Source organism: Gorilla gorilla, chromosome 7 (assembly GCF_029281585.2).
Source record: "Gorilla gorilla gorilla isolate KB3781 chromosome 7, NHGRI_mGorGor1-v2.1_pri, whole genome shotgun sequence".
NCBI lineage: Eukaryota > Metazoa > Chordata > Mammalia > Primates > Hominidae > Gorilla > Gorilla gorilla.
Genome location: NC_073231.2, coordinates 27,275,160 through 27,300,718, shown reverse-complemented (window position 1 = coordinate 27,300,718; position 25,559 = coordinate 27,275,160). Strand labels below are relative to the sequence as shown.

Here is a 25,559-nt window from a genome sequence, read left to right as displayed (position 1 = left end):
CTTTACTGACCGACCAAGAGCTACTTAGTTTGTAGACAGTCATTCCTAGGTGAATGGTCAACATCCTATTTGGAAGGCCACCCCTCTGATGGAAGAAGGCAAAGGCAAATTGGCTAGGTGGGTTGGATTGCATGCTGTTTTCCTAGCGTTATGGAAGATTTGACAGCAGCAAAAGCCCTTGTACTTGAGTTTTTTTCTGGCTCATGAACAGTCCTCAACGTCCTGGTCATAGAGTTGGGAAGCAGAATGTGAAAATTGATTGCACAAATTGGGTCATTCTTGTCACACCCAACTAAGAGTCAAGAGGCCATGGGGAAGAAAAATCACTGTATTACCCCCAAACTGCAATTCTCTGTAAGCCTGGCAGCTGTAACCTGAAACTGTTAATAGTCCTATCTAATATCTATGGACACAACCTGCTACTGCTCTAAGACCAGCCTGACCCACTGCAGTCACTCACCAGTCAGAGCATGCCTCTTCTTCAAATTTGACAGTGCCAATGAGCTTCCTAGAAAAGAAAAAAATTAGTATTTTTCCTTTGTTTTTTTCTCCTTTGTTTGTTTGTTTGTTTGTTTTTGAGATGGAGTCTCGCTCTGTCACCCAGACTGGAGTGCAGTGGTGCGATATCGGCTCACTGCAAGCTCTGCCTCCTGGGTTCACGCCATTCTCCTGCCTCAGCCCCCCAAGTAGCTGGGACTACAGGCGCCTGCCACCACGCCCAGCTAATTTTTTTGTATTTTTAGTACAGATGGGGTTTCACCGTGTTAGCCAGGATGGTCACGATCTCATGACCTCGTGATCCGCCCGCCTCAGCCTCCCAAAGTGCTGGGATTACAGGCGTGAGCCACCGCACCTGGCCAGAATTTCTCCTTTTAAAAAAGCCTCTAAACTTCTCTTTTTGGTCTTTGGACATATCAAAGACAAGTTGGTCTTTGTGTATGCCAAGCATTGCAATTCTTGCTTTCCAAATAAAGTGTATTAAATTTGGATATTCATCTATGCATTCCCCATTGTTTCCAAGAATAATGGAAAACTGGCCTATTGAAGGGATGTCCATATGAGGCCTGACCCTATGGCAATCTCTAGGGGGACTTGAGGAGCGCATTAAAGTAGGACACATCCATATTGCTCAGTAGAACCTGCCTCAGGTTTGGAAAGTGATTGCCATCAGCAAGAGATACCACCCACCATGTACTCCCTTGAGGTGGTCACCAGAGGCCATTAAATAAAAGGAGTGGATATGGGGGAACCACAGTGACACAGAGATGGGCTGAATCGAAACACATTCCTCTCGCTCTCTCTCAGGCACATAACGCCAGTAAGAGCTGTTCTGTCTAGCAGCGGGAGAGACAGAGACTGCCTATAGCTATGAGGCAGATTCCCTGATGGGGAGGCCCTCAGCATACTTGGAAAGTGAGACTGAGGGCAGTGCCCTGGGGGGTACAGGTGAGTCTCAACAGGAACAGAAACTGACTGTGGATTGTCTTTTGCTTACCTGGTGGAGGCTGCAAATGCCCAGAGTGCTATTAATATAAAAGAAGTGAAATAAGGTATTATTCTAGTTTGGACCACTAAGTCGCACTTCCTTGGACCAAGAAACATGCCGTTCAGTGCGTAATGTTTAGCAATGGGCAGAGAGATATCCTCCTTAGAGTAATAATTTGATAAGGAAGCAGAACAGTCAACTGAAACACTGATTGTCTAAAATGGGGGGAGATACAGGCATGAAGGGCGGGCTTCCACACCTTCACCAGTGTGTGCCCCCACTCCACACGAGTGGGCTAAAGGAGTGTCCCCACCAGACTTTTCTCCATTTTTCCAGTGGATCTGGGGATGAGGAGGTAGGGAGGGTGCTAGTATGATGACTGTCATTTTGTTGTTGGTGGTGGTGGTGGTAGTGGTTTTTTTTTTTTTTGAGACACAGTCTCGCTCTGTTGCCCAGGCTGGAGTGCAATGGCATGATTTTGGCTCACTAAAAACTCCACCTCCCGGGTTCAAGTGATTCCTCTGCCTTAGCCTCCCGCCACCACGCCCAGCTAATTTTTATATTTTTAGCAGAGACGGGGTTTCACTGTGTTGGTCAGGCAGGTCTCAAACTCCTGACCTCAGGTAATCTACATGCCTTGGCCTCCCATAAGTGCTGAGATTATAGGCATGAGCCACTGTGCCCGGCCAGTGACCGTCATTTTTGTCTTTCTTCCCTGTATTACCTCACCTCTCCCCTTCTCCCCACCCGCCACCTGGTACCTTGGCCACAGGGCCAGGGCTACAACTATAAATGCTGGAAGCAGCGATGACCCCTAAGCCAGGAACAGACTATGTGTTTAGACTTTTCTGTCAATTTTCTTATGGACCTGATGGGACCCCAGTCTTGCAAAATTGGGGCTAACAGTAAATGCAGCTACATAGCCTGATACAGTTTGCATGTGTGTCCCCTCCAAATGTCATATTGAAATGTGATCCCTGAGGTTGGTATGGGCCTGGTGAAGGTGTTTGCGTCATGGGGGAAGAACCCTCATGAATGGCTCACTGCCCTTTCCACAGTAATGAGTGAGTTCTCACTCTGTTAGTTCACTAGAGAGCTGGTTGTTTAAAGGAGTCTGGGACCTCTCACCTCTCTCTCTTGCTCCCTCTCACCATGTGATGTGCTGGCTCCTCCTTTGCCTTCTTCCATGATTGGAAGCTCCCTGAGGCCCTCACCAGAAGCTGAGCAGATGCAGGTGCTATGCTTATGCAGCCTGCAGGACCGTGAGCCAAATAAACCTCTTTTCTTTATAAATGACCCAGCCTCAGATATTCCTTTATAGCAACACACAATGGACTAATTTGTTGCCTATTGGTGAAATAGCCCACTAATTCTACAGCTGTGTAACCCTGCCCTGTATGAATGGATGTGCACTGAGGGGACACACTTGTTACACTAGTATTGCTGCCAGCCCATCACAATTATTTCCAAAGTAGAAAAGTTTGAGTAGAAATGAAAATGAGGAGGAGGAGTTGCTGAGAATAAAGGAATGAATACATGGTTTATGTAATGAGGGAAATCTTATATTACAGTAATACTGAGAAGGAGATGACATTGTCTCTTAGCTCAATTATTCCAGATATCTGGGAGGGGGAAGCTCCATGTTTGCTGAGACCTGTCCTGCTTTTAGGACCTGACAGAGGGAACAGAGGCCTGCATACCTGAGTGGCCTCATCCTAGGAGACATTTTCATATAACATGATGATGGACTGGACTAATTATCAATGACTGAGGAGGACTAGTAACCTACCAGTATCTTTTGAGTTGCATATCGTTTTGCTGTAAGAGAGTCCAGAGACCTGGTTGTGGACCGTGAAATAATAAGAGATACATATTTGATCTCAGCTCCTGTTTCTTGCCACAAAGCTCCTGAAATCCTTGGAATCTCTGAAGTGATCAATGTCTCTTTGTACACCAGTGAGATGACTGATGGTTAGGGGCTCCTGGACAGCGTCAGGAGGGGGAACCGGCCTATGATTAGAGGGTTGAATCTTCAACCTCTGCTGAAGTTTTGCTTGGGTTTTGCTTACCTGGTGGAAGCTGCAAATGCCCTCCCCCTGTCCCAGCCTCTGGTGAGAGAAGAGGGGCTGAATGTTGACGTGATCACCAAATGTCAATGATGTAATCACTCAAGCTTGAGCAATGAAGCCTCCAAAGAAGCTTAAGAGGACAAAGTTCAGAGAGACTCTGGGTTTGTGAACAAGTACCCATCTACATGTCGGGAGGGTGGCACGCCCTAATTCCACGAGGACAGAGCTCCTGCACCGGGCACCCTCACAATCCTGACCCTGTGTATCTCCTCATCTGGCTGTTGATTGATAATCATTAAAAATATCCTCTGTAATAAATTTGCAATAGCAAGTAAACTGTGTTCCTGGCTTCTGTGAGCCAGCCTAGTGAATGATGAAACCTGAGAAGGGGATCATGGGAACTTCCAGTTGGTGGCTCCCATGTCGGGTTCCAATTAGCCTAGTTGTGGGGGGACCAGGAGGTTTCACAGTGACTCAATGGCCAGTGAAATTCTTATGAATTTGAAGTAGACAAATTAAAAGATATTAATTGTCCTTATAAAATGAAAAAATACAGAAAAAGTAAAGCTGTAATGGGCATTAGTGACCACCCCCCCCCAAAGTAAGAGCTAAGAAAGAATATTAACTGCCTTTCTGTAAAGACTGTGAGACATTAATCTTGTCTCTTTCCACATACCTTGTAGTTTCTGTTTCTCTTAATTTATACTTACTAAATAAGCATAAGTTACAGCACATGCTTTCCCAAAATGTAAGCTAAAGAATGTTACATGATAATTAACTGTCTTTTTCTCCCTTCCGTAAGTCTGCTTCCAGCATCAGGTAACTCCTGCCACAAACTGCTTAAAAGGTGACTGCTTTCTTTGTCTGCTGCTCAGACTTTCAGGACACATGTCTGCTGAGCCGGTGTACACCTAAAATAAAAACTCTCCTGCACCCTGATCGGTCTCTCTGGTTCCTTAATTCCCTGCAGCAAATTCACAGTTTATTGTGTGGCTTTTGCACATACACACTCATGCAAATATAGTCAACACACACAGGCGGTGATGAGACGGTGGGGAAGGGACCACAGTGAGCATGTCAGGAGACCAGCACGCTGACTGACACACTGGCGGGTCCGGGTTTCCTCAGAACATGGACCGGGAGGGGGCTGTCGCTGCTCTTCTTCCATAGCCCATGGGAAAGAGGCCTCTGAGTTTTCATGGGCAGAGTTGCAGCAGCTGCTTGGCTGTGGTCAGGGTCTTTGCAGTTTTTATGGCCCTCTGCAGGCTTGTCTGTAGCCAAGATCTCAGCTGCATTCTGGCTTCACTTGCTTGTCTGGTCTAGGGGGGGCCTGTCCACAGCAGGTCCTCTCATCACCTCAGTCCACCACACATACGCTTCTCACTCTGAGGGGTCAGCAATTTCAATGTGGGCTGATCACCTGTCATAAGTGACTCCATTTTTAGACATTTAGGGTCACCAAACACTATTATGTATCAGTAGCTAAGTCAGACAGAAGGTGTGGATGACTTGGGGACCCTGTTTTAGTCCATTTTCACCCTGCTATAAAGGGATACCTGAGACTGGGTAATTTATAAAGGAAAGAGGTTTAATTGACTCACAGTTTACCATGGCCGGGGAGGCCTCAGGAAACTCACAATCATGGCGGAAGGAGATGGGGAAGCTGGCACCTTCTTCACAAGGTGGCAGGAGAAAGAGAAGAGAGTGAAGGAGGAACTGCCAAACCCTTATAAAACCATCAGAAGTCGCGAGAACTATCATGAGAACAGCATGAGGAAACCACCCCCATGATCCAGACATCTCCCACCAGGTCCCTCCCCTGACCCATGGGGATTACAATTCAAAAGGAGATTTTGGTGGGACACAGAGCCAATGCAAGATGAAATCTGGATGGGGACACAGACCTCCTACTTGTGATTTGCCCCTGAAGTGGGGGGAGTCTTGTGGGACTGAGTCTTTACCTGTGGGGTCAGCACTACCTCTGATTAGTGTCAGAAGTGAATTGAATTATGGGCAGTCATCTGTTGTGGAAGAATTGATCAGGGTGAAGAAAATCCACACATCTGTTCACAGAAGTGTCTTGAACTATGAACATATTGCTCACTGTAATTTGTTAATATTCTCTCAGCTAGAATTTTGCCTTTTTGTCTGAGCCTATAGCACTCAGAGTTTTTGGTAGTAGGGCTGGTATCTCGTGTTTCTTAGATCTGTTAGTGAGTGGGACCAATGTCTGAGCTCAGATGGTCAGGCCAATATCAGATGGGTCCCTGGCAGAACATTTTTTCCTAACACATTCCTCCATTAGTTTCTAGGGGTCAGTTGATGTCAATATGGGTTGTGTGGTGTAATTTCTTTAAATATTTCATGGCTGGGCGCAGTGGCTCACGCCTGTAATCCCAGCACTTTGGGAGGCCAAGGCAGGCAGATCACAAGGTCAGGAGATCGAGATCGTCCTGGCTAACACGATGAAACCCCATCTCTACTAAAAAATACAAAAAAAGTTAGCCAGGCATGGTGGCAGGCGCCTGTAGTCCCAGCTACTCGGGAGGCTGAGGCAGGAGAATGGTAGGAACCTGGGGGGCGGAGCTTGCAGTGAGCCGAGATCGTGCCACTGCACTCCAGCCTGGGAGGCACAGCAAGACTCCATCTCAAAAAAAAAAAAAAATTTCATGAAGGCCTCAAAACATAATTAAATATAATTTTTAAATTTTTCTTTTCTTCTATACAGAGTATTTATGCTAAATATTTATGCAGAAATCTAACGACTGCAGAGAGACCAGGTTCCTGAAACAGCCAATCCACACTCCAGTATGTAGTGCTAGAACTCTGATTCAGGAACCACCAGAAAAGACAGGGTCCAGCTAGTCCCACATTAGCAAACACTTGCCATCAATCACACTCCTCATCCACACTTTTTCCTTCCGACCATGGCCTCTCCCCTGAGCGCCATGGTAAGCAGCTTCTGAAACGGCTCCAGTGATCCTCTCTCCTGGTATTCATGGCTGGGATATAATAAGGAACATCTACTTTTTTTTCTCTGCTCCTGGCTCTGGGAACAGAGCTTTAAAACATTGAAGTTTCTTGAGTAATTGTGGTGAGAGGGGCTTTATTTTTTATTCATAAAATGATTTCCAGCATTCCTGAGTTGATACTGATGAGGTGGCTCTTGCCGGAGAGGGACCAGTTGCCAGTGGAACCAACCACGTGATCAGAGCACTGCAACTTTCAACACTACCACACCCCTCAGCTCAGAGCAGGGAGATGCCTGAGGACTAATCACCCGAGATTAATGATTAACGCCTTCATGCTATGGAATGAAGCTTCCATAAACACCACAAGGTTCAGAGAAAGGGAATAATCAGTGGCTCGCTGGGGTTGGACAGATGAGAGTAACTCAGAACAATGAAGGGGAACACTACACTTTCTATATCAAAAATAATGTCCATGTACTTTACACGATGATATGCTACAAATCTAATCATTTAATAAAACCTCCCTAATAAATTAGAGTTCATCTTATTTTATACAACTATATGCTACAAATCTAATCATTTAATAAAAATCTCCCTAAGAAATTAGAGTTCTCTTATTTTATGTTGGGCAAAGGACTTTCTAAGCTTATGACCATAAAAAAAATAAGTGTACCTATAGATTCAACTACTTAACATTTAAAACTTCTGTACATTAAAATCTAAGACAAAAAGAAGAGGCAAATTAAAAAGACTAGAAATTTGTTATTAGTATTTGGGAAGCATGGAGTCTGTCTTCCCAGACAATACACAAATCCTAAAAAAATCAGCTTGAAAAAAGAAATTCAAACAACACATCAATACGTGGGACACAATTCAATAAGCAGAGAAATGCATATCGAGGTCAATTAATTATTTCCTAGTTAGCAGAAGTGAAACTCAAAGAGCAGTGATGTCAGATCTAAAGTGATGCATTTTTGGTAGGAATCACAGCTGTGTGTGTGTGTGTGTGTGTGTGTGTGTGTGTGTGTGTGTGATGTTCTACTTCTAGGAAGCCACCTAATGAAGGTGATTAGAAATGTGGCCAAAGATGTATTCACAAATATTCACAACTTCTTTGCCCTCAGCATAATGGTGATTGAGGTTTTGGGGAGAGGAGCTGGTATTTGGGTGGAGCAGGACACTGAACTCTCACCTTTGCCCATCTCGAGAACATAGGCCATCCTCTCTTATCTTTGGAGGGGGACTCACAGAATTTTATTGACTGTATGTTTTGGGGGACTTGGAGTAGAAGCCAAATGTTAGGAAAAAGGGCACAGAGTTGAAGAATAAGGGTCGCCTGTAATGAAGGGTCACACACGTAGAGCCCTACCTAGTGGTGACTTGGAGGAAAAGGGAAGAAAAAAAAGGGAGAATTGAGCAGGAGGAAAAGCATGGTCAACTCTAAGAGGAGGAAAGATGAGACTGGAGGATTGTGGAGGATTCAAACCATAGCTCACAGCCCATGACTCCAAGTGAGGCTGAGGAGCTCATGGGCAGGGCAGGAGGGAAGCAGTGGGGAGCACAGAGCAGCCCCACCTCTCCTCTGGGGAAGGTGGACAGTGGGGGGCACGCCTGGGCCTCCCAGGAGCTGTGGGCGAGAGGGAGAACGGGTCCTCCAGGGCAAGGGGAGCGGGAAATGGGTCTCCCAGGTGCTTCCAGGTCTGAGCAACCTGGGCCCACTGATAAGGATGCAGGAAGGGTTGACGGAGAAAAAGTGAAGGTCCGCCCAGGGTTGGAGGAAGCCACAGGAGAGGGACCATAGGACTCCCCCAGAACCAGGACTTCCCCAGAAACCAGGGCCAGTTCACCACTCAGGGACCCACTGCCTCTTCCCTGACAGCTCCATCAGAGCTGGACTGCAGCACTCAGTAGCCCCAGGTGCAGCCAGAGAACCCCGGGGGAGGCCGTGGATGAGCCAAGCCAGTGCTGGTGTCCCTGTCCCCACAGGGAGGGGAAGAAGGAGGTGCTGGATTCCAGTCCCCAAGACTATGTCACTTTAAATTCCAGGGAGTCCAAGGCAGGAAACAACCCCCCACCGACCTCAGCAAGCCTGAAGGAAGAGAAGGCAGGGAGGTGTGAGTCACAGCAAGAACACAGCCTGTGTTACTCAGAGCTGTTTCAAGGAAGAATGGGAGGACAGGGGCAAAAAGAAAAACAAGCAAAGCCTCTACACTTCTTATATAAGTTTCCATAGTTAATTTGGTCATTAACTCATACATACCTCAGGATTTTACCCCTAATTACTGTCTTCTTATGCTTGATGTGAACAACACACTCTTCAAAGATAGGATCATCTACTGCTTTCTCTAGTGTGAGAAAAGACAAGCAAGGGAAGGTCTGCTTTTGTGAAGCAGTTCTGCCCTCCGTGCACACCGCAGAGGCTATCTGGCCTGTTCTTTTCTCCTATGTTCAAATTAGCGGATTCTTTCTTCTGCCTGATCAAATCTGCTGTGGAATCCCTCTGCTGTGTTGTTTACTTCAGCTACTTTATTTTTTTTGGCCCCAGGATTTCCACTGGGGACCTTTTAATAATTCTTATCTCTTTATGGATATTCTCTATATGTTCATACAGGTATGTGTACATATCTATAGATGCATCGATGTTTCCCCAAAAGAAAGGTGCAGGTGCTGCTCTGGGTTTCTCTAGAATATTTCCCTCCAGCACCTGCCCATCCTGGAAGCCATGGGCTGCGAGCTACTGTTTTAATCCTCCGCAATCTTCTAGAACACACACACACACACACACACACACACACACACAAACACACACACACTCACATACACACACACACACACTTCCTTTAAATATCTGAGCATATTTAAAATTGTTGATTTAAAGCATTTGCCCAAAAAGTCCAATGTCTGAGCTTCGCCAGGTATCTGTCAATTTCTTCTTTCCCTGTACATGAACCATATTTTCTTGGTATGCTTTTGTGGGTTGAATGTGTCCCCCTAAAGCATATTTTGAAGCCCTACACTCTGGTACCTGTGAATGTGATCTTTTTTAGAAATGGGTTCTTTGCAGATATGATTACTTAAGAAGAGGTCATATTGGATAAGTTTGGGCCCTAAACCCAGTAGCTGGTGTCTTTATGAAATGGGAAAACTTCCCTTGCCTCACTCATAGGGCGTGATCTTTTCACACTTGCTGTTTTTCAGGTATCTTTAACTTAAATAGTCAATATGCTAAAATAGCATATTTTAACCCCCTCATTTCCCTCGTCTGGAACTTCCCGAGAAGTTTCATGTATTAAAAGTCGAGGTGATGGCTGTGGAGAGAAGAATCAGGTTAGTAACTGAGTGGCAAGAGACCTGTAAAGGAAAACAGGAACATAAATTGCAACAGGCAGGACATAAGTCTAACTATATTGCTCCATATCTTATTGAATAAGTCTCTTAGTCATGAGAAGAGTTTTATCCAGTTAGGCAGTTGTATCTCATTTTAGGAGGTGATGTTACAGGTGGTCTTTCACCTAGGTTAGGCCTCTATAAGGTGTGGTCAGTCAGGTATTTAATAAGAGGCATTTCTATGGAAACAAAAGAAAAGTAAAGGTTAATGGTTGGAGCAAATGATACAAGCCCAGTTTTTGAGTCCAGAGGACAGTCAGTTGAGATTTCTAGATGTTGGGTTTGAAGCATCTTTAGATGGAGGAATAACAAAAAGTAGTAGTAATTTTGATGAATTTCCTGGTATGTAGTTTATATTAGTTGTTGTGGTGAACTTTCTGAGCAACCCATAGAGCCACAGGCATGAAAATTGTCCATAGGTAAGTTGTTCTTGTTCCTGAAACACCAGAGTTTTGATCTAGGTCCTGCTGCTTGATGCACAGATGGCCAATCACTGAGACAACAAGTATTCCCAGGGAAAATTAAAGGTTTATATAGCAGGGAAGAAATGTAACCATGTGCGGGAAAACAGGAATTAGAGAGGGTCAAGGAAAGTAAACATGTGTGAGAAAACAGGAACTAGAGAGAGGTAAGGAATGTAACCATGTGCAGGAAAACAGGAATTAGAGAGCAGGTAAGGAAGAGAGGCTGGTCAACAGGAAGCATGTGGTTGGTTAGGCAATTATGGTGGTGAGGGGCCTGGCATCTCACTGTTCAAATGCAGTGATCTCAGGAAGTTTCAGCTCCTTGATATTGTCTGGGAAGCTTGATGGTGGGTTTCCTGATAAAGGAATTCAGTTAAGACAAACATAACTTTCTCAAGTTTTAACATCGGGAGGATAAATTTCTATGTTTTTTCAAAGAAAACATAAACATCAGCTCTATGGGAGAATTGGACTGGTTTCAGTCCTCCTTTCTACTTACCAACTCCCCAATCCTGGGGAACCTGGCCCTGGATCTTTCAGGATGCTTCATGCTGAGAAGGGCGTTGTGGGCAGCTCCATGCCATGGGTGACCTTGTGGCCAGCCAGGAATCACAGGTTAATCTAATCCTACCGTTTTCTTCTGAAACACAGATTTATAAATGTTACTATTCTTTTCAAATAGCTATGCTGTCTGTGTTAATTTCTTTATTACTTTCAGGGTGTTCGTGTTTCCTATTCTATAGTTTTCCTCTTCTGATTATTGCCTTTCTTATACTTATTCTGGGTTTATATTACTCTTCTTTCTCCAGCTTTTAAGTGGAAACCTGGATCATTGTTTTCTATCTTTTTTTCTTTACTAATATAAGCACTCATACTCTCTATGTCCTGTAGTTACGTCCTATAAGTTTTGATATTTTGCATTATCATTTAGTTTGAAATATTTCTGATTTCCATAAGGTTTCTTCTCTGGCCCATGGTTGTTTAAATTGCAAATATGAAAGTCTTTTCTATATCTCTTATTCTTACTGATATCTAATTCAATTCCTCTGCAACCTAAAGAATATATTCTGTACAATTTCAATTCTTTTGAATTTATCAAGACTGTTTTTAAGGCCCAGAATAGGGTCTACCTTAGTGAACATACCATATGCACTCAAAACGAATGAACATTCTACAGTTGTTCAGTATAGTACTTTATAAATGTTTATTACCTCAAGGTGGTTGATAATTTTTTCAGATTGTCTATGACTTCATTGATTTTTTTTTACTGGTTCTATCAGTTGTTTAGCGGGGGATGTTAAAAATCTCTAGCTATGATCGTGCATTTGTCTGTTTCTCTCACTAATTGTCCGTTTCTGCTGCAAATCTTTGAAGCTCTGTTATTAGGTACACACATATTTTTAATACGTTTTTAAACTTTATTTTAGGTTCAGGGGTACCTGTGCAAGTTTATTATATAGGTAAACTTGTGTCATGGGGGTTTGTTGTACAGGTTATTTCATCACCCAGGTACTAAGCCTAGTACCTAATAGTTACTTTTTCTGATCCTCTCCCTCCTCCCACTTTCTACCCTTAAGTAGGCCCCAGTGTCTATTGTTCACCTCTTTGCATCCATATTAGGTACACACATTTTTTTTAGTGTTATGTCATTCTGATGAATTGATCCTTTTATCATTATACATCCCTCCTCATCTTTGCTAATATGCCCTTTCTTGAATCTACTTTCTTTGACATTAAGAAAGCCACACTAGCTTTCTCATGCTTTACAGTTGTGTTTTATATCTCTTACCATCTTTTACTTTCAATCTATCTGAAGCTTTATATTAAAGGTGCATATATTTTAGATAGTTTATAATTTCAGCTTGCGTTTTTTTCCAGTTGGGGAAACTTCCTTTTAATTCGTTTGTTTATTCTGGTTACATTTATTGTTGTGGCCAAATTTGGAAAATACAATATCTCACAACTTATTCCTTTCTCCTTTGTTTTTAAAGGATATTTTCACGGGGTGTGAATAATAGGTCAACAGGGTTCTTTCACCACTTCACACATCGTGGGCCTCCGTTGTTTTGGGTCAGCTGTCGTTCATATCTTTGTTCCCTGTGAATGCACAAAATTTGCTCTGTATGATTGACTATGATGTGTCCAGGTAGGGTTTTCTTTACATTTATTTTTCTGAGGGGTTTATAAGCTTTTTGAATCAGTAAGTTGATGTTTTTTCACTACATTTGAGAATAGAGCAACCATTTTTTTTCCTCATCTTTTCCAGCCATTTCTTCTTGGTCCCTGGTTCCATGTGTGGTGCGTGATATTGTACCACAGGTCACTGAGACTCGCTTCCTTGTTTTCTTTCAGTCCCATTTTCCCTTGTACTTCAGATGGAATTGTTTCTATTGATCTCTTTTCAAGTTCACTCATTCTTCTATAATGTTCAATCTCTCTCTTTTTTTTTTTTTTTTGAAACAGAGTGTTTGCTCTTGTTGCCCAGGCTGGAGTGCAGTGGCATGATCTCGGCTCACTGCAACCTCCATCTCCTGGGTTCAGGCGATTTGGCCTCAGGCTCCCGAGTAGCTGGGATTACAGGCATCTGCCACCACACCCGGCTAATTTTTTTGTATTTTTAGTAGAGACAGGGTTTCACTATGTTGGCCAGGCTGGTCTCGAACTCCTGACCTCAGGCGATCCACCTGCCTCGGCCTCCCAAAGTGCTGGGATTACAGATGCGAGCCACCGCGCCCAGCCCTGTTCAATCTCTCTTAAGAAAATTCAAATAAATTTTTCATTTCAGAGAGTGGAATTTTCAGTTTTAAAATTTCCATTTGGTTCTTGTTTTATAGTTATCATATGTATGCCGAAATGGCTTATCTTCCACTCATGTCAACAATCTTTTCTGTAGACCCAGCATATATTTTACAGCTCCCTAAAAGAGATTCTATTATGAATCAGCATTAAAAACCACTGTGAAGGCAGAAACTCTACCTAGAAGAATGAGGTTTTCTTGTTTTTGTTTTTTTGAGACAGGATCTCACTGTGTTGCCCAGGCTGGAGTGTAGTGGCGCAATCATGGTTCATTGCAGCCTCGACCTCCTGGGCTCAAGAGATCCTCCCACCTCACCCTCCTGAGTAGCTAGGACTACAGGCACAGGCCACCACGCCTAGCTAATTTTTGTAGGAACAATGTTTTGTTGTATTGCCCAGGCTGGTCTCGAACTCCTGAACTCAAGCAATCCACCTGCCCCAGCCTCCCAAAGTGCTGGGATTACAGGCAGGAGCTACCGTGCCCAGCCAGGAATGAGTTATCTAATGAGGAGTAACAATAACAGAAAATGTTTATTACCTCCTGCATACAATGATTTTACAAGTATTTAGTGAGAATTGATTTTGTACCAGGCAAAATGTATGCCAAGATTAAAATATGCAGTACCTGCTCTAAGGGACTTCCCACATTAGTAGGGAAATAGTAAAACAATTGTAATAAAATGTGCTATTTTTCATAATGCTCTCTCTCCCCTCACTCCACTCCAATTATTGCTATTTCTTACTAAGGCTGTTTCTTTGTATATTATGTGTTCTGTAACCCTTATGAAATGAAGCTCTTGTAAATACATTTTCTAAATGGTTATCTGCTATATTTTGTGCATATTCATCCACATATACGTTTTAAATTACTATTGTTATAACTTGCAGTTTGTAAGTATGCAATCATACCGAATATCATGATTTTTTTTTCTTCTCCCTTTCAGGAGACCTGTCTCTGTTTTTGTTCTATGTCTTGTGGCATAGGTCAGAACTCTCAGGATGATGTTGAAGGGTGTTTAGAGAAGGCAGGCATTTTGATCTTGATTTGATTTCATTGGGAAAGCCTAGGCCTTTCACCATTAATTGGCTCCTGTTTTCTTACAGAAATTCTTATCATTCTGAAGTGTCCTCCTGTTCGTTCTAAGAGCCAGAATAGGTGTCTAATTATCCTAAATGCCTTTTCAGCCTCCATTGAGACTATCTGATATTTGCTTATTGATACAATTGTTATGGTACCTTATTTTTGAACACATTTACATTCTTGGAATACGCTTTTACTTGAGATTTTCCTAAGTACCCTCAGATATATGAAAATCATTGGTCTCCTAAAAGCCAGTGAGGAAGTAGCTGTCTCTTGTCCAGGTGGTGGAAATTGCCTAAAAGGGGCAGAAAAGGACTTTCTGGGGGTGGTGGAAATTTTCCGTGTCTTGATTGCATAATAGTTACATGTGAGTATACAGTTGTCATAGATGAAATGAAACACTTAAGAAGTGAACAGTTGAAGCCAGATGCGGTGGTTCACGTCTGTAATTCCAGTACTGTGGGAGGCTGAGGTGGGCAGATTGCTTGAGCTCAGGAGTTCGAGACCAGCCTGGGCAACATGGGGAAATCCCATATCTACCAAAAATACTAACATTAGCCAGGCGTGGTAGTGTGCACCTAGTCCCAGCTACTCAGGAGGCTGAGGTGGGAGGATCGCTTGAGCCCGGGAGACCAAGATTGCAGTGAGTTGAGATCGCACCACTGCACTCCATCCTGAGCGACACAGTGAGACCCTGTTTTTCTTTTAAAGGGAACAGTTTACTGCAGTAACTTATGCCTCAGTGAGCAAACAGGGACAGAGAATCAGTGAACTCTACAGGATGGGAGGTTTATCTTCATTTCCATGGAGGGGAGGTGACCTGTGCCAGGTCCCACAGCTGGCTGCTTCTCAGGGTCAGTGTTGGAATCCAGGACTCCCAACTCTGACTAAGGAGATTCTCCACTGTCTTTCGCAGACACCTAAAAGCTGAAGGGTCTCAGATGAAATGGATGAATGAGTATCAGTGAATGTCATCTATTTCTTTTCATGTTCTTTAAATGAGGCTATGCAAAACACAGACTCGAATTCCGGGCCCTCTCTGTCTCTAAGGAAGGTGGTGTGCAGTGCATTGCACACACATCTCATTTAATCTCTTCTAAAAAGAAAATAATACCAGGACTCCAAAACCACTAAGCCAAAGGGAAAAGTCAAGCAGGGAACTGTGTCAGGCAAACCTGCCTCCCACTTTACTTCTAAATAAGATAGCTACAAGGACAGAAAAGCTACATAGCTCCCTCCCAATTTGCCCACAAGGAAATTCTTTCTGGGCCTCAAGATCCTTACCCTAAAACAGTTATGCTGAGTTTCACCCTGGCGATGTACATTGATAGCTGATCTTCACAGGTGTGGGACAGAAAGTCATCCCTCTGCTCACCTGAGACTGCATATCTGACTGCTTCCTCCGCCCCACTGTTTATGCAAAAATACAGATTCACTGAGCCAAAGGCATAAGTGACTATTCCTCTACCTCTACCCTCTTACATATATGTTGTGAATTCAGTGAACGGCTGATCAAAGACCCAAAAGAATGCAACCTTTTGTCTCTTATCTACCTATGACCTGGAAGCCTCCACTTCTAGTTGTCCCGCCCTTCTGGACCAAGTGAATGTACATCTTACACATATTGATGAACGTCTCATGTCACCCTAAAATATACAAAAGGAAGCTGACGCCAACCACCTTGGGCACATGTCGTCAGGATGGCTTAAGGTTGTGTCATGGCCGCTTGCTTAACCTTGGCAAAATAAACTTTCTAACTTGATTGAGACCTGTCTCAGGTATTTTGGGTTCATACCCTCATAGGCCCCAGATCTGGGCAGGGTTGCTCTGTCTTCGGGTTCACTTCTTGCTCAGAGTCTGTTTGCCCCCACCTACGTCTGTTCCAGTCTCAGGGAACGAGGCTGAACTGGGTGTAAACAGAGGTCCCCTGCCCCAAGCCCTGTGCTTTCCACAGATGCAGAAGTGGCCGCCCTGGGACCTGCTCCCATGACAAGTGCAGCCCAGGCAGCCTCCTCCCTCCTCTGAGCTCCCGCTGCAGCCACTCTTTCTCCCTCCCTCGGACTCTCACCCATTTTGCTATCTCCCTCTGTAGGGTTCCTCCATACTCCCCGGGTGGGTTCTCAGCCCTCTCTGAGGACAGATTATCTGGTGACCTTGACTCCTGGCAGCACCTTGGGTGCCAGGGAGGCCAGGCAGTGTGGGCGGGCTCTCTGTGGACGCGAGGTGGGTGAGCGACGGAGCAGTAGCTTCGCCCACGCAGGGGGCTCTCCAGGTTCCCCCACTGGGTTCTGGGCCTGTTGTGGGACCCTCTGCCCTTTCTGAACTGACTCCCAACTCACCTGGCTGTCTCCATGGCTTTCTCCACGCAGCTCAGAGGTCTTTGATAACTCCTGGAACCTGGTCATCAGGAGAGAGCAGGCGGTGGGAGGACAAGCGACTCTCACCCTGGGGGAAGCCATGTTGTTCAGGCCCAGGCCTCTCCAGGACTGTGGCTGCCTCCCCTCCACGTCCTCCAGGGCGGCTGGCTGGGAAGCCGCGCGTGTGCTGCCCTCTACAGGCTGCTCAGCCTCCCTGCAGCTCAGCCCAGTCCAGCCCAGGGCTCCAAGTGAGGCCCAGAAACCCATGGGCAGGGCAGGGGGAAGCCCCAGAGCACCCCCACCGCCGCTCTGGGGAAAGTGGATAGCATGGGGGCACGCCTGGGCGAGAGGGAGAGCGGGCTCTCCAGGGCAAGGGGAGCGGGATATGGGTCTCTCAGGTGCCTGCAGGGCTGAGCAACCTGGGTACACTTATGGGGATGCAGGAAAGGCCGGGACAGAGAAAGTGAAGGTCGGCCCAGGGCTGGAGGAAGCCGCAGGAATGTGTCCACGGGACTCCCCCAGCGACCACGGCCGGCCACTTCTCAGGGACCCACTGACTCTTCCCCGACAGCTATCAGAGCTGGATGCAGGAACCCGGCTGCCCAGAGAACCCTCCTGAGAGGCTGTGGGTAAGCCAGGCCAGCACTGGTGTCCCTGTCCCCAGACGGAGGGGCAGGCAGAAGAGAGAGGGGGGAAGGAGGTATGAATTCCAGTCCCCAGGAACCTAGCACGTTAAACTCCGGGGACTCGGATGCAGGAAACACCCCCAGCAGGCCAAGCCTGAAGGCAGGGAGGGGAGGAAGGCAGGAAGGAGTCCTAGCAGGAGCACAGCCTGGCCTCCTGTCACTCAGAGCTGATTCACAGGAGGAGGGGGAACAGGGGGAAAAAAAAACACCTCTTTTAATATAAGATTTCATATTTATTTTGGTCAAAATTCATAAACATATGAGCATTTTCTGTATAACGTGCTTCCTTGTATTGTTTGATATTACAACATAGTCTTCAAATAGGGTCCATAGGGCAGAAACATCAAAGGACTCTAACCACGAGTGACACACTGTCTTAAGTGGCTGTCGTGTGTCATGTGCTGTTTGGCCTGGGGATAAAGCAAATCCCATACAAACCAAACAACTCCAGAAAACCCCAACAATTTCATGTTGTCAGGAAGCTTACTTTAAAAGAATAAGCTTAACAAACGCTGATAAGGCTGACGCTCTAGATGCATCTTCAAGGAAGGCGTCTACGGAACGCACAAGGGGGCTGGGGCTGGACTGGCTCCCTCTGGGCTTTGAGGCCAAGTGTCCTGCACAGAAGGCCCTGCAAAAGCAAAGACCAGGAGGCAGCAGCACCCTGTGTCTTCCAGACGTGCAGGGGACAACCCATGGGACGCCAGATAGAGGTGGGAGAGGATGGAAGTGCAAAGACCAGAAAGGCCACCCCTCCTAAAACTCCATGGACACAACACTGAATGTGCGAACTTCAGGCAAGTCTAACTTTGTCCCAGCCAAACCAGTCCCGGAACAAGACAACACACATGGCTTGAGATGGAAAAGACCAAAATCCCTTGAATGACTACATCCATAATTTATCCTACCACTACTGGACTACTATGGAGAAGAGTTTGCTGGAAAGAGGCTAAAATGATTACTGAAGTTTTTAAATAAAATAATAGAGCGTGACACAAGGACAAAGCCTTAATGTGTCAGCCATTCTAGGTCCTGTTGTCATAGTGTTTAAGAATTGATATTTCTGAGATGAGTCAGATGCTGCAGCTCAGGAATCTTTACCGTAAAATGCAGCTCAGGGGCTCAGGGTCACAGACCACCAGAAGCGAGAGGGGCCCATCCACTCCTGAGTCAGCAATCATTTCACACCATTCCCAAGCACCGTCCACTCTTCCCTCTTGATGCCATGGCAGATGCCGGGGCAGATAAACACCTGCTCTGCCCTGAGCCCAAAGAAGGCCCAAGATTCACTAATGTTCAGCTGTAATGGCGCTTGAAAGAGAAGCTATTTGTAGTCCCAGATCTAACCTAATTCTCACTGTCCTCATCTGCTGTGGACAAGGACAAAGATGCAGTCCCATGACTGTCCCAGCAGGACAGACCAGACACATGACTTCCCAAAGATACCAGGCTCTTCAAAATCCTGGGCATATGTAAACATCTACTTATAAATAAATATTTGTTTATTTATAAATATATATAAATAAATATTTGTTTATTTGTAAATAAATACCTCTATATACCTCTAAAATCATCAACTAAGACAGACTGGCCCCTTGAGAAGTTGCCAGTCATCAAACCCTGGTCCTGTCTCAGGGCGTAGGAAGGAGAACTGGAATGTAGTCAGTGCCTCCCACAGAGAGAGGATTTCTCCTCCCATTGCTAGTTGTGTATCTAGTCATTTTTGACTGCTGATTTGCACCAGGCAGCCCATGTAAACAGCCTAATAAATACATTTCCTAAAATTTTTCCATGCTTACATCAACAAGCACAAAAATAGGAAAACAGAAAGATGTACATCATATAGTATTACACAATACAGATGTTTCTCTACTTAAGATGGGGGTAAGCCCCAATAATCCTATCTTAAAGCCGAAAAATCTAAATTGAACCATCATAAGTCCACATGCTCATGACTTAGCATGGGGCTATGTCTTGATTGTCTCATCGTAAGTTGAAAAGATCCACATTTAAAATGCATGTAATACCCAGATAAACCAGTTATAAAGTTAAAAAACTCTAAGTCAAACCACTGTGGTATTACACCATCTGTAGTTGGATGTCATTAAATGCACATACCAGTATAGAAGGAGCTTACAATATAAGAAAGTTTTTTCTCATGTGACTTCTCTCATGAGAAGGACTTCTGTCATGATGAACTGAAAAAAAAATGACATCCTAAAACTACCCTTAATACACAATCGTATAACTCTATGCCACCAACATCTTATATAAATTTCCACAGTTTGCTTATCACACACAATATTTCATAAAAATTACTCCAAGTGCGTCGACAAAGTTGTAGGACCTTTGGCAAGCTGCACCATATTGATAGCAGAGTTTGTTGAGGCATGGGTCAAGTACTGGACTCTTTCTTCCAGGCTGCTTCCCTTTGTAGGAGAAAAGGTAAACGAGGGAAGCTCTGGTTTCCTGAAGGGATTCTTTCACAGGCAGGACGTAGCAGAGCCTGCATTCACCTTCCTCATAGAAGAGCTTTTTGGAGCCCACCAGTTGGTCCTGAATTATTTCCTTTGCATGTCTTTCTTTCAGTGTTTGAGGCCTCCAGCAAGGTGTTGACTGAGAAGAGGAAAGAGAGGGATTTAGGGTCTTCATGCTCCAAAGATCATCAGCACAGGATCGGCATAGGACCCCCTACTTCCAGCAGGGAATGCTCCAGAAGAACACTCTCAGCTATGGGGCTAGCAGTTAGGACATCGTCCCTATTGCCTCCATTCCTTCTACATCTCCAGGCACGAAACACTTACTCTCAGTGGGGTCAGCGCCATTCACTGGAACCAGCAGCCTCCTCCCATGAGCCTTTCAGCTTCTGCCTGTTCCTGTAACACACAGTGGGGAATGCTGTGGTCAGAGTCAGGAATCCTGCAGTCTAGTACTGACCCCGACCACCAGCCAGCAAGAGAACTACAGCGCTTCCCCTCTCAGGTCTCCGTGGAGATGGAGACAAACCTCTGGTCCTGCATAGCTCTTGGGCTCTGTGTGCTGGTGACTCATTGAAACATAAGTGACAGGTAGTAAACACTCACTTCATAAGTGTTCTGCCCAACTTTGACTACTGTATACACCTGTGTAATGATCCTATGATCAAGACATAGAACATTGCCACACCCCAGAAAGTCCCTTTCTTCCCCATCTCATCAATTTCCACCCACCCTCACAGGAGAGAATCACTTCATTACAGAATTTTTACCAACAGAAGTCTCAACAGAGGACTATGTATGAGAGCGCTCAGGAAAAATCTAACAAAAGAATTTATTCCAAGACTCCAAAAGTTCTTTGATCATCAATACTGTACCATATCAACAATCTAAATAAGGAAATAAAGCATCAGTCTCTATGGAGGCTGAAAAGACATTTGGTAAAATTAAACACCAATTCTGAATTTTTGAAACCCCTTTAGAATAGGAGGCTGCATTCTTGATGATGTGAATTTCTTTGTATATGAAACCAAAAGTGAACATCATTCCTAAAGGTGGCATGTTAGAGGCCTTCCCCGGAAATCAAATCAGGACCCAAACACCTGCCTTCCCTAAGCGCAGCTGAACATGGTTCTGAAATTTCTGGCCTGTGCAACAAGATGGAAAACAAAAATGAGGCAAGATTCTTGGAAGTGGGCAGACACAATAATCATTATATTCAATGTCACTTAAAAACCCTAAGAATGGGGCCTACCAGGCACAGTGGCTCATGCCTGTAATCCCAGCACTTTGGGAGGCCGAGGCAGGTGGATCACGAAGTCAGGAGATTGAGACCATCCTGGCTAACACGGTGAAACCCCGTCTCTACTAAAAATACAAAAAAAAAAAAAAAAAAAAAATTAGCCAGGCATGGTGGCACATGCCTGTAGTCCCAGTTACTCGGGAGGCTGAGGCAGGAGAATCGCTTGAACTCCGGAGGCGGAGGTTGCAGTGAGCCGAGATTGCACCACTGCACTCCAGCCTGGGCGACACAGCCAGACTCTGTCAAAAACAAACAAACAGAAACAAACAACCCTAAGAATGAAACTATGATATTGAAATATAAATGTATGTCTGAAGGAATGTTAAAAACATAGCAGATGCAATAAATTAGCAAAAAGAATTACAAGGCTATGCAACTCATAATGATTACAAAATACCAAACAGCCATGAAAAGAAATAGGAATAAATTTATCTGAAGAGGAAAACAAATCACAACTCAGTTATAATAAAATACTTGACTTCAAAATGGATAAGGAAATACTGAATATTGATAAGATATTAAGTATTTCTAGATTAATTTTTAATTTTAAGATAAATTGATAAAAATGCCACTGATTTTCTTTGGAAGGGGAGAATGGAAGAAATCTTACAATTATAAGCTTTATCTGGGTCAAATAATAAATTTTGAAAAAGTACGGAAGAGGTGTTTGCTCTCTTGGATATTAAAACACATTAGAAAGTTCCCATTGGAACATGCCTTAAAATAATAAGAGCCATCTATGACAAATCCATAGCCAACATCATACTGAATGGGCAAAAGTTGGAAGCATTCCCCTTGAGAACTGGAACAGACAAGGATGCTCATGCTCACCACTCCCATGCAACATAGTACCAGAAGTCCTAGCCAGAGCACTCAGGCAAGAGAAAGAAATAAAAGGCATCCAGATATGAAATGAAGAAGTCAAAGATCTATCTTAATGGACAATGTAATTCTGTACCTTGAAAACCCTAAAGACTCCACAAAAAGGCTACTGGAACTGACAACAACTTCAGCAAAATTTTAGGATACAAAATCATTGTATAAAAATTGGTAGCATATCTATATACCAATAACATTCAGGCTGAGAACCAGGCCAGGCGTGGTGGCTCATGCCTGTAATCCCAGCACTTTGGGAGGCTGAGGCGGGCAGATCACGAGGTTAGGAGATGGAGACCGTCCTGGCTAACACGGTGAAACCCCGTCTCTACTAAAAATAAAATAAATAAATAAATGTCAATTAAATCAAGGTGGTTGATAGTTTGCAGATTGCTTGCCACTTTGCTAGTGTTTTCATTTGATTGTTCTATCAATTGCAGAGAAAGAGCTGATTTAATCTCATTTTCATTCCATTTTTGCTTCAAGTGTTTTGAAGCTGTATTACTAGGCATATACAATTTGTGATTATTATACTCCCTGATGAATTAACCTTTTTAATTGCAAAGGTTCTTTTTGATCTCCCAGAATATTCTATGTCCTAAAATTGTTACCCTGTGTAGCTAGTCAGGTATGAGCAGGGCAGGAGAGGGCTCCCCACCGCTTCTTAAACTAGGAGGGTTGAGCAAACATCGGGTGATGGTTAGGTGGTTTTTAACTGTTTCTCTAAAGTAATAATTGGTTACAGCCGATGCCAGAAAAAGGCAGTCTCCTAATACATAGAAAACAACTGAAACTGATCAGCAACTTCCCAACAAGATTTCAGGAGTGGGGAGAAGCAAGGCAAAATCCTGGAAGTATGCCAACCTATAAATCCCCAAGTCACAAGATCAGGCTGCGCACTTGGCTTCTCAAGTCACCTGCTTGGCCATCTTCTAAGTTGTACTTTCCTTCTTTTCTTTCCTTTTCTTCCTGTTCTAAAGCTTTTTAATAAACTCACTACTGCTCTAAAACTTGCCTCCATCTCTCCTTCTGCCTTATGACGCGCAGTCGAATTCTTTCTTTTCAGGAGGTGAAGAGCTGAAGTTGCTGTGAGCCTGTATGGATTCGCTGCCATCAACGTAGGGTAACTCGGATCTCGTCCACTGCTAACAAAATCAACTACGTCTGATACTGAGACAGCCATGGCAGTTTTCTTGGCCTTAGGATTTGCATGATGTATCTTTTCCCATCCATTTACTTTCAACAGGCAGTATCTGTGTCCTCCTTTTAAGTCCCATCTCGTATAGACAAGATCTAGTTGAGTCTTGCTTTCTCAGCCCTTCCAACCATTTCTACCTTTGAATGGTAGTGCCCAGTGGATTTACAGTTAGTGCAATAATTGATACAGTTGAAATAGACCTGTAAGTTTACCATTTAAGCAATGATTGTCTAGTCTAATTTTTTTGCTCCTTTTTCCCCTGCACATTTTAATGTTAGTTACCTTTTAGGATTCCATTTTAATTGGATACTGCCTTTCCTTTCTTTTTTCTTTTTTTCTTTTTTTTTTTTTTGAGATGGAGTCTCTCTCTGTTGCCCAGGCTGGAGTGCAGTGGCGCGATCTCGGCTCACTGCAAGCTCCGCCTCCCAGGTTCACGCCATTCTCCTGCCTCAGCCTCCCCAGCAGCTGGGAATACAAGTGCCCGCCACCAGCCTGGCTAATTTTTTGTATTTTTAGTAGAGACGGGGTTTCACCGTGTTAGCCAGGATGGTCTCAATCTCCTGACCTCGTGATCTGCCTTCCTCAGCCTCCCAAAGTGCTGGGATTACAGGCGTGAGCCACCGCAACCGGCTTATTTTATTTTATTATTATTTTTTTTTCTTGAGATGGAGTCTCGCTCTGTTACCAGGCTGGAGTGCAGTAGCATGATCTCGGCTCACTGCAACCGCCGCCTCCAGGGTTCAAGTGATTCTCCTACCTCAGCCTCCCAAGTAGCTGGGACAACAGGCTTGTGCCACCACACCCAGCTAATTTTTTGTATTTTTAGTAGATGGGGTTTCACCGTGTTGGCCAGGATAGTCTCGATCTCTTGACCTCGTGATCCACCCACCTCAGCCTTCTAAAGTGCTGGGATTACAGGCGTTGAGTTACTGCACCCAACTGGATACTGACTTTTAATGTATACATATTTCCTGATCTATGTGCAAGTGCTATAGGGAATACAGTATACACTCAAGTGTTTATATTCTATTTAAAGTTTTTTAAAAAATGAATTTATTGGCTGGGCTCGGTGGCTCATGCCTGTAATCCCAGCACTTTGGGAGGCTGAGGCGGGCAGATCACGAGGTCAGGAGATCCAGACCATCCTGGCTAACCTGATGAAACCCCGTCTCTACTAAAAATACAAAAAAAAAAAAAAAATGCCGGGCATGGTGGCGGGTGCCTGTAGTCCCCCCTACTCAGGAGGGTGAGGCAGGAAAATGGCATGAACCCGGGAGGCGGAGCTTGCAGTGAGCCGAGATCACGCCACTGCACTCCAGCCTGGGCGACAGAGTGAGACTCCATCTCAAAAAAAAAAAAAAAAAAAAAGAATTTATTGAGGTATAATGAATATAAAACAAAGTGTACATTTTTAAAATGTGTAGTTTGGTAGATTGAGATGTATGTATACACTATGAAACTATCACCACAATAAGATAATGACATGTCTACCGTCCCCCAGAATGTCTTCATTCTTCAATGTAATCCTCTCTTCTGCTTTGCTCCTATGTCCCCAGCAATGATTCTTCTGCTTTTTTCACAATAGATTAGATTAGCTGCATTTTAATAAGAAGTGGAATCAGATGGTATGCATTCTGCTTGGATTCCTTCACATGACATGATCATTTTGAAATCCATCCCTGTGGCCATGTGCAGCAATACTGCCTTTTCATGGCTGAGTTGTGTTGCTGAATTAATTGTGTGATATTAATGTAAACTGTAAGAGACTCGCAACAAGATGGGTCCATTAGTCACCACCCAGTATTCCTAAGCCTTAACTATGCATACTTTACGAACCTCACAGCAATGTTATCATCATTGATAATACATATTTTCAAGAAACTAAGAAGAAGTAATAATCCTTTACATTTCCCCCAACTTTATATTTCTGGTGACCTTCCTTTCTTCCTTAAGATCCAGGTTTCCATTTGGTGTCAGATCTCTTCTGCCTGAAGCATTTTGTGTCCTGCAGGTCTACTAGCAATGAAGTGTCCGTAGCGTCTCCAAAATCATATTCACATTGCTAATTCTTAAAGCCACTTTATGCCCATTTACTCCTTCTTGTTTGGTAATGACCTCAGCCAAATATCAGATTATGAAAACCAGAATCCACCTTGAACTTCTTTCCTCCTCTTTCCAAACCCATTGCATCACCGGCCTGCATTATCATAATCATTTCCCTCAGATCCGCCTCAGCTGCCACTTGCCTCCTTCACGATAATGCAACCTGACCCTCACCCTAACCACTAGGACCCATCCCAAATGCTGCCCAGGCCATGTCTGAGGTCACCCACCTAATCCACTCTGCATTGGGCAAACAATGATCTCTGAAGTGCTGATCTGATGGGCGATGTCTCCGGTGAAAACTTGA

At 44.3% G+C, this 25,559-nt stretch overlaps 1 protein-coding gene across 3 annotated transcripts in view; it reads right to left on the bottom strand.

Moving 5' to 3' along the window:
• TNFRSF10C (TNF receptor superfamily member 10c) overlaps positions 1-16,794 on the bottom strand; it is a 37,603-nt gene extending 20,809 nt beyond the window's left edge. For 2 of the 3 annotated variants that reach the window (XM_004046769.5, XM_063709135.1), the window contains exons 1-3: positions 16,595-16,794; positions 10,878-11,018; positions 461-508 (exon numbers count right to left, since the gene is read on the bottom strand). The gene's annotated coding sequence lies outside the window, so the exon portion shown is untranslated. Of the gene's footprint in view, positions 1-460; positions 509-10,877; positions 11,019-12,339; positions 12,476-16,594 lie in introns of all 3 variants that reach the window. The other variant, XM_063709134.1, reaches the window with a different exon arrangement.
• Positions 16,795-25,559: the final 8,765 nt, after the last annotated feature.